This window comes from Amphibalanus amphitrite, unplaced genomic scaffold (assembly GCF_019059575.1).
Source record: "Amphibalanus amphitrite isolate SeventyFive unplaced genomic scaffold, NRLGWU_Aamphi_draft 000018F_arrow, whole genome shotgun sequence".
Taxonomy (NCBI): domain Eukaryota; kingdom Metazoa; phylum Arthropoda; class Thecostraca; order Balanomorpha; family Balanidae; genus Amphibalanus; species Amphibalanus amphitrite.
In genome coordinates, this window is record NW_024881514.1 from 37590 (window position 1) to 50772 (window position 13183).

The window sequence follows — 13183 nt, forward strand, 5'->3', positions numbered from 1 at the left end:
GGCCCGGCCCGTATAGCGCCCGGTCGACTTCCCTCCGGACTTCAAAGTTTCGCCTTCCACCGCAATGGTCAGGTATTGCCGGCGTACGCCACCGGCCAGCCGCCGGCGGTCAACCGGGCGCGGTGAGGACCGGGATATGATGAAGTTTTCATACAACACTACCATAACCCGTACTTTAACCCGCGCCGGGCCTGTGCTCCGAGATTCCGCGCCGGGCCGGGGGGGGGGGTGTCTGAACACCCCCCCCCCCTTCTAACTCGGCTCCTGGGACAACGTAGCGACAGGCGGTAAGCGGCAATCGAAAGAACGTCCAAAATAATGACGAAAACACTTCGGTCATTTTTTTTGGGTCAGGTCAAAGGTCAGGTCACCAGAGGTCACCAAAGGTAATATGTTGACTATTTCAACATTTTGGAAACTGCCGACGGCTATCTCGGGAACCGATAGAGCTACAGCGCCGGAGAAAAGCGCATGCGATAGCCCTTTTACAGGCCTTTCTGAGTTTGTTCTCAGATTTGACCTCAGGTCAACGGTTTAGCCTCTGGAGGGCAAAACCTCTAAAATAGTCGTTTTTACGAAAAGCGTTTTTTTCGGCCATAACTTTTGACTCAAAAGAGCCATGACATTACTTTTGCCAGCATCATGTTCCTCTCGTCGAGACGCGTCGAATGGACTATAATTTGACCTTGAAAGGTTAACTTGAAAATTTGACCTCAGGTCAAGGTCATGACCTTACCGGAAAAGGTCATGTTGCATATCAGTCGATCCGCAACGTCGAGCCGAACACATCTATGGCGTTTTCAGCGCTCTAGCACGCCTCTATGTATCAGAAGTTATTAGCGAAAAACTGTTAGATTCTGTTCGTGACCTGAGATGACCTCGGGGACATAACAAGGGGTCACAGTTGCCATTTTCCGGTTCAGTGTGTCAATTTTACCTACATCTCGATGTTTGAGTGTCTAGAATAACGTTCGTGCAAAACAGACGCTTTTCAATTTTCTCCCATTGTTCACCAGGCTCCATCAACTGGATGGCCGATAAACAGGCGGACCGAGAAATTGTACGAGCATTACACCTTTTTGCATTTGAATTCAACCATTCGCTATAACTGTTTGAGGAGCCATTTCGACAATCGGCATTGTGCACAACTATGCCGTCGTGGTGTGTTTCATTTAAGCCATTCAGCAAAACAGATTGAACACTGAAATGAGCAATCTGCATAACAGTTTAAAGGTAGTGTGCCAGCTTTCCTGGACCGTATGGAGTTAATGGCCCAGAAAAGGAGAACTGGATTTTTAGAACTTATCCATGCCTTCAAAACTCATGGAAACGTCTTAAATTCTTCAAATTTTGAGTATCCCAGTGCGAACTTCGCCCCGACGGGTTGTCGGTCGTACCCCAACCACATTTCACACCACTATGAACAATAAATGCACACACTGAAATCGCTATTACCGATAGGCTCATCCAATCAAGTTTCGATAAACCCGTTCATCATCATCTCCTGCGGTTTCGAACACGCCTGTTAGGTGGTGCGGTAGACCGCACCCAAAGCCAGGGCCCCGGTAACGTGAGGTAGCCGAGTCGGGGCAGCGTGCGCGTTAAATGAAACACACCGCGCGTCCTCACGGTGTCATGTGATAGCCCGGGGCTGCCCGGGGATGCGGTAGACCGCGCCCAAAGCCGCGGCCCCGGCTTGGGTCAGCGCACGCTGCCCCGACTCGGCTACCTCACGTTACCGGGGCCCTGGCTTTGGGCGCGGTCTACCGCAGGTGGCTTCTGCTCATACTTTGTGGTGCGGTGGTGGTGCGTCGGGCCGCGCGCTCTGACTTCGGCCAAGAAAATGCGTCAGCTGATCATTGTCATTTCTGCCACTTTCATGTAATGAGATGGGGTCATAACTTTAGAGACGGCTGTTTCATATCAATTATTTTACATAAAATAATATTTCAAACCATAAATCAATGTTCGACAGCCAAATTAAAGAAACAATACCAATACAGGCTTACAGTTTAAATTCGACATTGTGTTGTCTACGATAAGACAGCTGATAACTCCTTCCCGTACGTCGTAACTCTATAATGACCTTTGCTTATTGTCACATGTGCGCCGCATTCGCGATTGTTGCCGACGCCTGTTTGCAGGTCAGCCCACTACAGTTGTTATACATATCGAAAAACCGATAAACTTTTAGGCAAAAAAAGCACTATTTTAGGCCCATTTTTGATTTTTTAGCGATATTAGGTAAAAAGAGAAGCTTCTTATCCTAGGAAAAATAAAATGGGAAATCATTGGAAGGTGGCACACTACCTTTAACCCTCGCCGGACCTATTGGTTTTCTACATACACGCCGGCCGAGGGGGGGGGGGCGGGTACGACCCCCCCTCGCCGTTTCGCCCCTGGTGGAGCTAGCGCGTCGCGGAAAAAAACGAGCGTGTGCGCCGTTACGAGACGCAGAGATTGGTACCCGATTTTAAGGTCCTAGGTCAACCGGTGACCTCTGAGGTCAGGTCAAGTGCCCCAAGGTACGGTTCAGTTTTTGGTGAATAACTTCGCAAAAAACGGCCGCAGAGCGCCGATTTTGGCAGCATCGTGTTTGTCTCGCTCAGGCGCGTCGAATGATATACTTTTTGTCCGGGTCAGGTCAACTTGGGGTGTTGACCTCAGGTCAAGGTCAGGTCAGCACCCCCAGGTCACGAAGTTGGTCGAAAGAGGTCATGTCGCATATCATTCGATTCGGCAGGTCTTCCTGAGTCCATTGGTGGCTTTCCCGACTCGCTAGCTCAATTTGATCAAGAGTTATTGACGAAAAACTAATATGACCATGATGACGTCATAAATGACGTCACGCAAGGTCAACATTGCAAAATTGACGCATCTAACCTTGCAAGGAGTGCATCAAATCACGATTCTGTGTGCTTGAGATAGTTGGAGATCGTTCCCGGCGCCAGAATAGCAGTTTGAATTTTTCCCCATTGACTTATAATGGTGAGGTCACGAAAATGACCTGACCTCATATGACCTTTAGGAAAAATCCGAGATATACAAATTGTGGGACTCATAATGGATACTAGATCCTGCAAGTTTCATTTCCCTGTGACATCTCCTCTGGCAGTGAGGGCGTTGCGAAGTTGCGACATCTGAAGACCGTGCAGAGGTTCACTTATGACGTCATAGGTCAGTGACCTGACCTGACCCAAAAATGCGGTTGGTGTCAAAAGATCCGGCTTGGATCAAAGGTCAGGTATGCCAAGTTTCAGCTCTCTATCGCCAGCGTGTTCGGAGCTATCGCGAAAAAACCCTATGGGGGGGGGGCGGCACCCGCCCCCCCCCCCCTCGGCCGGCGAGGGTTAACAGTTCGCCAGACTTCGGCATAAAGGGAGCCAGCTCGGCATATGACGAATAGTTTCGACCATTGACGATTTGTTTTGCACAATGTTGAACCATTCGTTCAATGTCGAGTTGTAGAGAAAGATCGTCGAATAGTTTTGCACAATGGTGATTCTTTGTGACCAACCGCCCATTTGTAGCGCCACCTACCTACATATATGGCGAATGCGTACAAATGTTTTGCCCAATGGTCAAAAGCTAACGCTAAAAGGTGTATTAGTAACATTGTCGGGAAAACGGCCGGGCCGAGCATCTGCACAGTAAGAAAATGTTGGACGTAGACGAGTCATTCGGCAGAATGCAGGGATGCGGAGTCGGAGTCGGAGTCGGAGTCGGAGTCGCCCGGAGTCGTGGTAGCGAGCCCGGCCCGGAGTCGGAGTCGGAGTCGACCAGGCTGCCTTGACTCCGACTCCGGGAAGCTTATTAAAATTTGTGGCGTTGCTTGCTGGAAATAAATTTATCTGGAGATCTGGGGAGGTATCCCACAGACCTCCCCCGGTCGGGGACGTATCCCCAGCTCTCCCCGGGGTCGGGTGGTGTTTGCCGGGATTAGGGCGCCGCCCGACCTGGCCAGGTGGGCCGCACAGGGCAATTTTAAATGTTTTGTTTGTTTCATATAAGGTGTGATGAATGTGGATGAGTGACTATGTATACAAAAAGATTATGAAAAAACTGTGATCAATGATTGGACAGTGTTAATGATTGCGTCGTATTTCGCATCAGACCCGGAGTCGGAGTCGGAGTCGGAGCCGACCCGGAGTCGGAGTCGGAGTCGGAAATCGCTACCACGACTCCGCATCCCTGGCAGAATGCACAAGTATTCATGGATACAACCTGATCATCGACCAACCTGTATCCATTAAGTCATCTTCAGAGGCTGTTGTACTTCGCAAGACCGTTTGAAAACTGACTAGACCGTTTTCAAACTGTCTAGGCCGTTTCAAACTGCCTAGGCCGTTTTCATACGGCCTGATATTTCAGGCGGTTTGCAAACGGCCGGCTTTTTCAGGCCGTTTTCAAACGGCCTGACTGGGCCAGGCTGTTTGCAAACGGACTGGGTTTTCATACGGTCTGTAACATATGTGTTACAGACCGTATGAAAACCCAGTCCGTTTGCAAACGGCCTGGCCTAGTCAGGCCGTTTGAAAACGGCCTGAAAAAGCCGGCCGTTTGCAAACCGCCTGAAATATCAGGTCGTACGGAAAACGGCCTAGGCAGTTTGAAACGGCCTAGCCTAGACAGTTTGAAAACAGCCTAGTCAGTTTTCAAACGGTCTAGCGAAGCACAACAGCCTCTGATGATGACTTAACCCTCGCCCGCACATGCCATTTTCCCATCCTAGAACGCATATTTCGTTCCTGTTGGAGATAGAGCTTCGCGGTAAGGACCAAAAAGATTCTTTGGGAAGAGACAAATCCAATGATACCCAGTTTTACCTATGCACTGTAGGTCCTCAGCCGAGTGGCCCGCTGGGACATCCAATAGAGACTTCGCCTGCGAGTTCCGTGGTGCTCCGGCTAAAGGCATGCCGGTTAATTTTGAAGACATGACAAACAAAACAGAGCTTGTCACCAGGCTGTCGAATCTCTTTGAAGCACGGACAGACACTGAGCGGCGCCGTGATTCGGCTATCAGCTCTCCGTCGTTTCACTGTGTTGTCACGGAAGTTGATGATGCCGCGTTCGCATTTATTTTCAATGCTTCTGACCTAAACCGTGAGCTAGAATAGAACAGCAAAAATATTTCGGTAAGCTATTGTGTATTGTGTATTGTGTATTGTGTATTGAAATATACCGTCCACAGGTGCACCCCATTTACAGACGGAGTCACAAGCATAAATATACGTCACATTTTCACACACCTACCTATGTCTAACTAACACATGTATAAATAAGGTTACAGGCTCGATACGAATGCCTTCACCTGACTTCTAAACGCCGCCCGGGATCCGAACAGGTCAGCAGTGGGCCGTTTCTCACATAGACTATTCACAGCTCGTGGCAAGCGACAGAACAAACCGTTTCTGATTGTGTTAACCCTTGCTGCAGGCGCACATACAGCACAGGCTTGGAACGAGTTCGCGATGGTACAGCGAGTGAAAACATCGCAAGAATGTCACCGGAGTCGATCCTGCCGGTGAACACGTTCTGCACGAAGTTCAAGTCATTCAAAACAAGCCGCTGGTCAATTCGCAAGACACCAAAATGACGAAGCAGATCAGTATAGTCAAGAGAAGCACATGGACTGTTTGAATGCCTGCCCAACCACATCAGGAACTTGTGTTGGATACGCTCCAATCTCGCAATATGAGTTTTTGCTGCTCCGCCCCGTATCACGCAACCGAATTCCATGATTGCACGAATGTGGGCATTGAAACCTGTCATTATAGGTCCTGGCGGTAGCCTGCGGCCGGCGGAAGCTCGATAACTCTGAAGCGACCTCAAGTACATGCCCAAGGCGCGGTTTACCTTTCTTACAAGTTCATCAATGTGGGGGCCGAATGTCAACTTTGAGTCAAGCAGAACACCAAGGTCACGCATCTGGCTCACACGTTCCAGTGCAGTACCGCCAATGTGGTAGGTTGTATCTACAGGCTTTCCACGAAGTGTGAACGTGATACTTTTGCATTTAGACGGGTTCAGAGCTAACTTCCACGTACCTGACCAAAGACACAATTTATCTACGTCTGCTTGAAGAGCCAATGAGTCACTAGCAGTTCGAATGCGACGGTACAATTTCAGATCATCTGCATACATATATAGATATATAGCAATATATGGGTATATCATGCCCAGTACCTAGCTCAACCGAGTACCTACAAGCTTCTGCCAAGGTGACGAGTCTGAACTTTACTTTTTTGGAAATTGCCATAGCAGAAGGTGTCAATTGTCATTAGAAGAGACAAACAAGATGTTTGCCAAAAGTCTGCAGCATGCAGCACACATAAAGTGATGACAACATACCCTAAACATTGACCCGTTGATATGACTGTTCCTATATCCAGCCAGCACAATTATGTCTGGTAATTAATCAAGTCAGTTCAAAGTTGTTCGATCTGGATAAGCAGAGCACGACTCCTGCCGCGGGGATTTCTGCCAGGGACCGCAGCCGTCACCAGATGTGTCAACGTTAGCGCACGGGTGTGCCGCCGGCGAGTGGGCGACACGAGCCGGCTGAGCCCCGCGGGTGACGGCGCCGCCGCAGCCCGCAGCGGCCACACCTAAGCGGCAGCGCTGTTTGCTGACGGGCCACTGTTTAATTCCACTACAAATGTTTACAGCCGGTAACGATGGGTGGGCCAGCACAGAGGGGGAGGCCGGGCCAACCAGCTGATGGCGTGCGCGATGGACGACACCGGGTCACAATGAGTTCCGATTGTATTTTTGAAGGTCTAACATGTACCTATAAGGTCGTTGTAAAATTTGTCTTTTGAGCTTTGGATGGCCAAAATAGGTATATCTTCGAAGGTGCCATGCTGATGCTGATGTAGTCATGCGGTGCTCATCGGCGAGACAAACGGTCGCTCCTGTTTTCACGCCTGCTGTTCCACTATTGTGAAAGAACTTTCATTACTTCTCTTCGTTAACGAACGAGGAAGGAAGGGCAACTTTTGCCTTATGTACCTTGGATAGCGGAACCAAAGTTAGCATCGGTCATCCTCATTCTGCCAAAATATAGCCGTTCATTACACATCCTTTTGCCGTTTCTTAGAGCCGTCGCAGCTCTACTAAAAGTGCATTCGCAATTCGCATGCAGCACGAACAGTCATACAAAAGAATGTATCGTGGGTGAAATATTTAACTGGCGTGGATGCGGAAGAAAAACAGTCAATTTTTCGAGTCATGGAAAAAGAATCTGGGAGCGGGCAGAGCTGGTCGGGTCTCGTGTCGGGGCAGCTGTCGGCTGGAGACGGACGGGTGCCAGAGGGCCCCTCTGAGCCAGTGATGACGGTGTCAGTGCCAGGGGCGCCGACCCGTCACTCGACCGGCCGGCCCGGTCCGCCGAGACCGACTGACTGTGTGACCTTGGTGAACTTTGGCAGGGGGACGCCTCGCTGATCGGCGGCTCCACGACTGCCTGGTCCGGTGAGCCGGGGGCGAGCTGGCGTTAGAGCAGAACGGACCACGGTTAACTGAGTTCCTCGGTGAATGCATGGATATGTCGACTAGTCGCATGAAGTAAACAATGGTGAACGGTGGGAGTCCCAACACCTGATCCTGAAATATGATGATTGATCCAGAGATTACAAGCTCGAAGAGATGGTGTAGTCACAACCAGGGCTACCCTGAGCGCAATGAAGGGAAGGAGGCCGTGTCTGCACGCTGCTTACTCTGAGAGATGGGACAAAGAAATGTGTCCCCGCGGACATGCACGGGACAGGGCTGCTGTGCCCCCACAGGTCGCAGTCCCGTCACTGGGTCCGTGCAGGTCCTCCCACCGAGCAGTGTTGTACTGTGTACCTACACAGTGCACTGAGAGAGGTGGGTTCACACAGCTCCGCTGGCCGGTCGCCAGCGACTTCACCTTCGCCGCTCGTCCATGGCACGCGCGCCCCGACACGGACACCAATGACAAATGAGCCACCAAAACTAACGGAATGCGACCCACGGGCTCCGTCGTTTGTCTTACGGTGATTACTTGGGAAACTTCGCTCCGGGAAAACGGTGCTAACAGCCCACAAACTAAATCGGCGCAGGGCAACGCAAATCAAGGCTGTATCACCGCACACATTATCGATATTGGGCAGTAGACGCCCTGCAACCTAGCTTGCGATCGAGTGGATCTATAAATGATTACCGAGAATTAACCCGCGCCCTGGTGGGGTCTGTTTATAACGCGACCTGGTGGGGGGGGGGCTATTTTTTGCCCCCCCCCCCCTCATATCTCCGTAACTACTTGACGGATCCGCAAAATTCAAACGGCGTTCGAAAGGCCTGTCAAATTTGTCGAGGGAAACCAAATTTCATTGACCTCGGGGTCACCGATGACGTCACAGGTCAGGTCAAAGATGACATGTTTCACCGTTCACGGGTCATCTAGGGAATGCGCTATAACACCGAAGAAAACGCATTTTGTTGAGAATCAGCGATAGGGCGTCAGTTGCCTAGTACATGTGTTGCTTTAAGAGGTCACTGACAATACCAGGTCAGGTGACAGGTCAGGTCACCAAGGGTCAGAGGTCAGGTCACATGAACCTAACATTAGGTACTAAGGTTGTGCGATGCATGTTTTATGGCCAATTTTTCATTTCCAACTCAATGGTGTTGGTTATAAGACTATCAGGTACGGCTTAGGTCACTTTCTGGTGAAGGTCAGGTCAAGGTCAGGTCAAGAAAGGTCAAATTTTAAAGTTGATAGTTTTGCATAAAATGGGTATTGATTCGATGCAGCTCGTCACGGGGAGTCTAATGGTGATCTTTGTTTTGCGCTACGTGGTCTAGAATTGCTAAAAATTGAGTTTGAAAATTTGACGTCATCAATTTTGAACAGTTTTTTCGCTATAACTTCGCCAAAAAATGAGGTATCAATCTCAAATTTGGTATGTGGATAGAAGGCGGTAAGGACTATCATATATATTCCGGTTTTTGCGAAACTCTAAAAACTTTTTGGATTTTTCGGCTATTATATTCAAAAAATCTATTTTTTGATTTTTGGGGGTCAAAATCCAAAAATTTCAAAAATCCGAGATAGCAGTTTTGTAGCCCTGTCAATTTTACATCTTTTATGTCTTTATCGTTTTTCTGTATTTGCAAAGCTATAGGCCTGACAGCTCTTCCCGCGAAACCCTTTTTTTGGTCGAAAACGGCAGAACATGACGTCACTCTGACGTCATTTCCAGCCAACCTATCATAGCCTTTGGAAAAATTTTTGGTCACGATGTGTAAAATTGATGTCCGAGAGGGTACTGAAAGTTTGGTGGCGATCGGCGCAGCGGTTCTGGAGATATATCGAAAAGTCTGGAGGGGGGCAAAAAATACCCCCCCCCCCACCAGGGCGCGGGTTAAAGACCTGTCACACATTTTGTGATGATGATCATTCTTATCCGTAAAAGGCGCATTATAAAAGGTAAACGTTTAAACCCGGATAGGTCAGGAATATATCTCCCGTCGCAGCAAAACGACTGAATTGAATGTCGTCAAGGCTTGAAGTGTCAAAAATCTGATAAAGTTTCAATGAAATGTGACTATATGGTGTTCACATTCACAATATGAGTGACTACCTATTTGCTTGAACGGTAGCCCGGCATGCTTCCAGGCGAATTTCTCGCGACTGCAGCTGCTAAGATCAATGATGTGGAACAGGTGCACCTTATAACGCCGTAAAGTTTATGGATCACTTACGACCCGACCTCTCTCGTTTGAAGCACGTTGTTCTGCTGTGTTAGTTGCGCGGAAATCGATGTTGTAAAAATAGTGTATAGTTTGCTGCTTGTAACTGCGCTCGAACGGGCAGTGCAGCGCCGATTCCGAGCGTCATGATCTCATATTTCTATGAGTCGTCACTCGTCACTCTCAGAAACAACAGAGATGTATCTCTTTCGTTACTCTAGGGCGACAAAGTCATAGGCGGCGGAACGGGGGGGGGCACCGGGGCACCGTGCCCCCCCTTGAATTCTGCAAGGGGGGCACCAATAGCAAGGTGCCCCCCCTTAAATTTGATGTATTAGTACCAGGGGCGGATTCGGGAAAACTCCAAAAGGAAGGTCATGAATCGAAGTGGTGCCCCTACCTATACCCAAAATTAAAACCTCAACGGATTTCGGCCACTCAATTTTGGTGGTGCCCTATTTTCAGTTTTTATATTTTCTTTATTTTTGGTTAGTCATGTGATGACTGGTGCCCCTGCTAGGCCGCTGGTGCCCCTGGAAATACTGTGGAACCTAACTACTCTGCCCCCTGACAAGCCTACGGTGGGCCCTGACATGACTTAGGTGCCCATGGGCCCTGACAGGCCCGTGGTGCCCCTGACAGGCCTGTGGTGTCCTTGCTAGGCCTGTGGTGTCCCTGGGCCGTGGCAGGTCTGTGGTGCCCCTGGCGAGCCTGTGGTGCCCCTGTTAGAACGCAGGTGCCCTTGACAGGTTTGTGGTGCCCCTGGCAATCCTAAAGTGCCAACGACAGGCTTGTGGTGCCCTTGACAGGCCCATGGTGCCCTTGCGAGGCCGGTGGTTCCCCTGCGAAGCCGATAGTGCCCCTGGCAGGCCTCTGGTGTCCCTGGCAGGTCTGTGGTGCCCCTGGAAGACCTGTAGTGCTTTTGCTAGGCCGATGGTGCTCCTGACAGGCCTGTGATGCCACTGACAGGCCCGTGGTGCCCCTGCTAGGCCTGTGGTACCCCTGGCGGGCCTGTGGTGCCCCTGTCGGCTGTCAGGCCTGTGGTGCTCCTGGCAGGCATGTGGTGACCCCAGGCCCTAAGTCATGACCCATGTGACCTCCCCCCTGGGATTCGCCAATGATTAGTACCTACTGCGATGGCTTCTTGGGAATTTGATACATGTAGGATAAATGGAATTTATCAAACGACAATAAGGAAGAGACAAACACATAGGTACTTGAGGATCAGCTAAAAGTTAACCACACATACGGGGGTGAACTGCCATTTTCGTTTAGTAAAAAAAAAATAAAAAAAAAAAATCATCGTGTCAGGGCTGTGACGAAAAATAAGTGGCCTTAATTCGATGAGAAAACAGGATTTGGGGGTACCCTAGGTTAGGCTCCTCGAGCTGGTGCCCCCCCTTGTCTCAAATCGTTCCGCCGCCTATGGACAAAGTAACCATTTTATTCGAAAACGCATTGAAAGCCCGACGAATTCCATGCAACATTATCGGCATCGTCGAGCGATTTCTCAACGAGTGGTCGAATACACTCAAGATCATTGGCTCCGACCAGTTACAAAGTGAAAGGAAATGACTCCCTAGGTTCGATTGTTGCCCCTGGCGATAAACGGCTGGACGTGACGGGAGCCCGGCGGACAGCGATGACAGGTCCCGATCGTATTGGTATACCTTATTCTCCTTGCCGACATATAACTAGCCATTGTGAGGCGTGGGCTGGGTGGTGACCGTCTGCGTTGGAATCAATTGGTCATAAATTCAAGACGGGTCGGGTTGCTATACGCCACTGCCCACATACTCGTAGGCATTTTTCGAACTAAATATGTGTGTAGTGTTAATCATTACACCGAGCCGAGCACATTCGGGTTACGTATAGCCAACAACTGTATAACCGTTTAGCGATCAAAGTAATGCCAACAATGGTAGTGGTCACCTATGATGACATCGCTTGACGTCATACATGGGACGCAAAAACACCCAATTTGCAGTTGCCACCAATACGGGTCAAACTTCAGACGGTTCCAAAGGCGTGAGAATGCTTCTCATTTTCCGGCGATTGGAAAAGATGGGACGACCCCACTATGTGTTCAGTTCGCTCGTGACTATTTGTCAGAACCAATTAACCTTTTGGTGGAAGCTACCCTGTCATTTAGTTCGATGCCTGTCAGCCATTGAGTCTATACGGACGCTGGTTTACTTTGGTCCTAGGAGTACGGGTGTCAATGGCCATCCCGGGATAGAAGCTTTGGGATATTGTTAGCTGGAGGCACAGCCCTGGTACTAAGTGCTGACAGAGGCGACTTTACGGTTTCAGCAGGCTTTGCTTCGAAGACACTTGCGTGCTGCCCCCGCTCATTTATCAATTTATCGGAGACTGATCATCTCGTGTTAGCCGTCCCATTGTGCTAAGCAGATGATGAATACTGTCTGTGATTAGGCAAATAAGTTCGGACACAAAGGTACAGGTACGCACACAAGCCATTTTCTCCACTAAGCCGTCTTAGAAATGCCTGCAATTTAAAAGCTTTTTGAATTAAACATGTCACACAGCATACTTCTTCGACACACGGGCAAATGCATTCAGGTGAGCGCTAGCGTGAAACAATTATACAGATTACGAACGTAAAGCCTAGAAAAATATATTTGAAGAGAGGCGTAATACTTTTCTCTGGCGTGTGGGTGCGATACCGGGCGATGTAGGCGGTGACGCAGGGCTATCTGGTATTGAGCGGTGATGAGGACGGGATGGGCTCCCACAGGGTCCGACAGGCAACTAGAGGTGGAAATGGATATTAGCCATTAGTCAAAAATTAGTCGACTAACGTTAGTCAAGCGCTTTTTTAGTCAGTCAAAAGTCAGTCAACCAAAATGTTGTTAGTCATTAGTCAGTCATTAGTCAATGCTTTTGTTGCATATTAGTCCACTAATTTGTCGTGGTTCGTGAGGTGACTTAATCCTGGCATGTGAAGGTCGGATGGACCCCCTTACGGTTTTTCGCAAATAACCCGCGTAAAAAGTGGACGATCGCGACGAAACTGTTAGGACCATCGAGTTGATTAATTTTACACCTACTCGTAAAATTTCATTACCCTGACTCAAATGACCTTTGACCTGTGACCTATTTCTCGAGACCATGTTTGCTCGGAATCGCAATTCAGCGTGTCAGCTCACGTTATCCGCGCTGCTTTGCAATTGTAAACGTCCAAACATGTGAAATGATGTTCGTCCCAAGCGTTACGGCATGTGTCAAGTTCACCTGAAGGTCAGATCAGGTCATTGACCTTTGATGACCTCGGTTCACTTTTTCGTGTTTTACATGTTTTTAGGGTAGTTTTTCGGGCTGATTTCAAATTTAGCATCCATTTGAACATTTACAAAGTAGTTTTAGTGCCTTCGTAACATGTTACGACGCCGTCAGTGGTAGTTGACACCTACTATGGATAGCCGGCAGGACACCTACTGGTT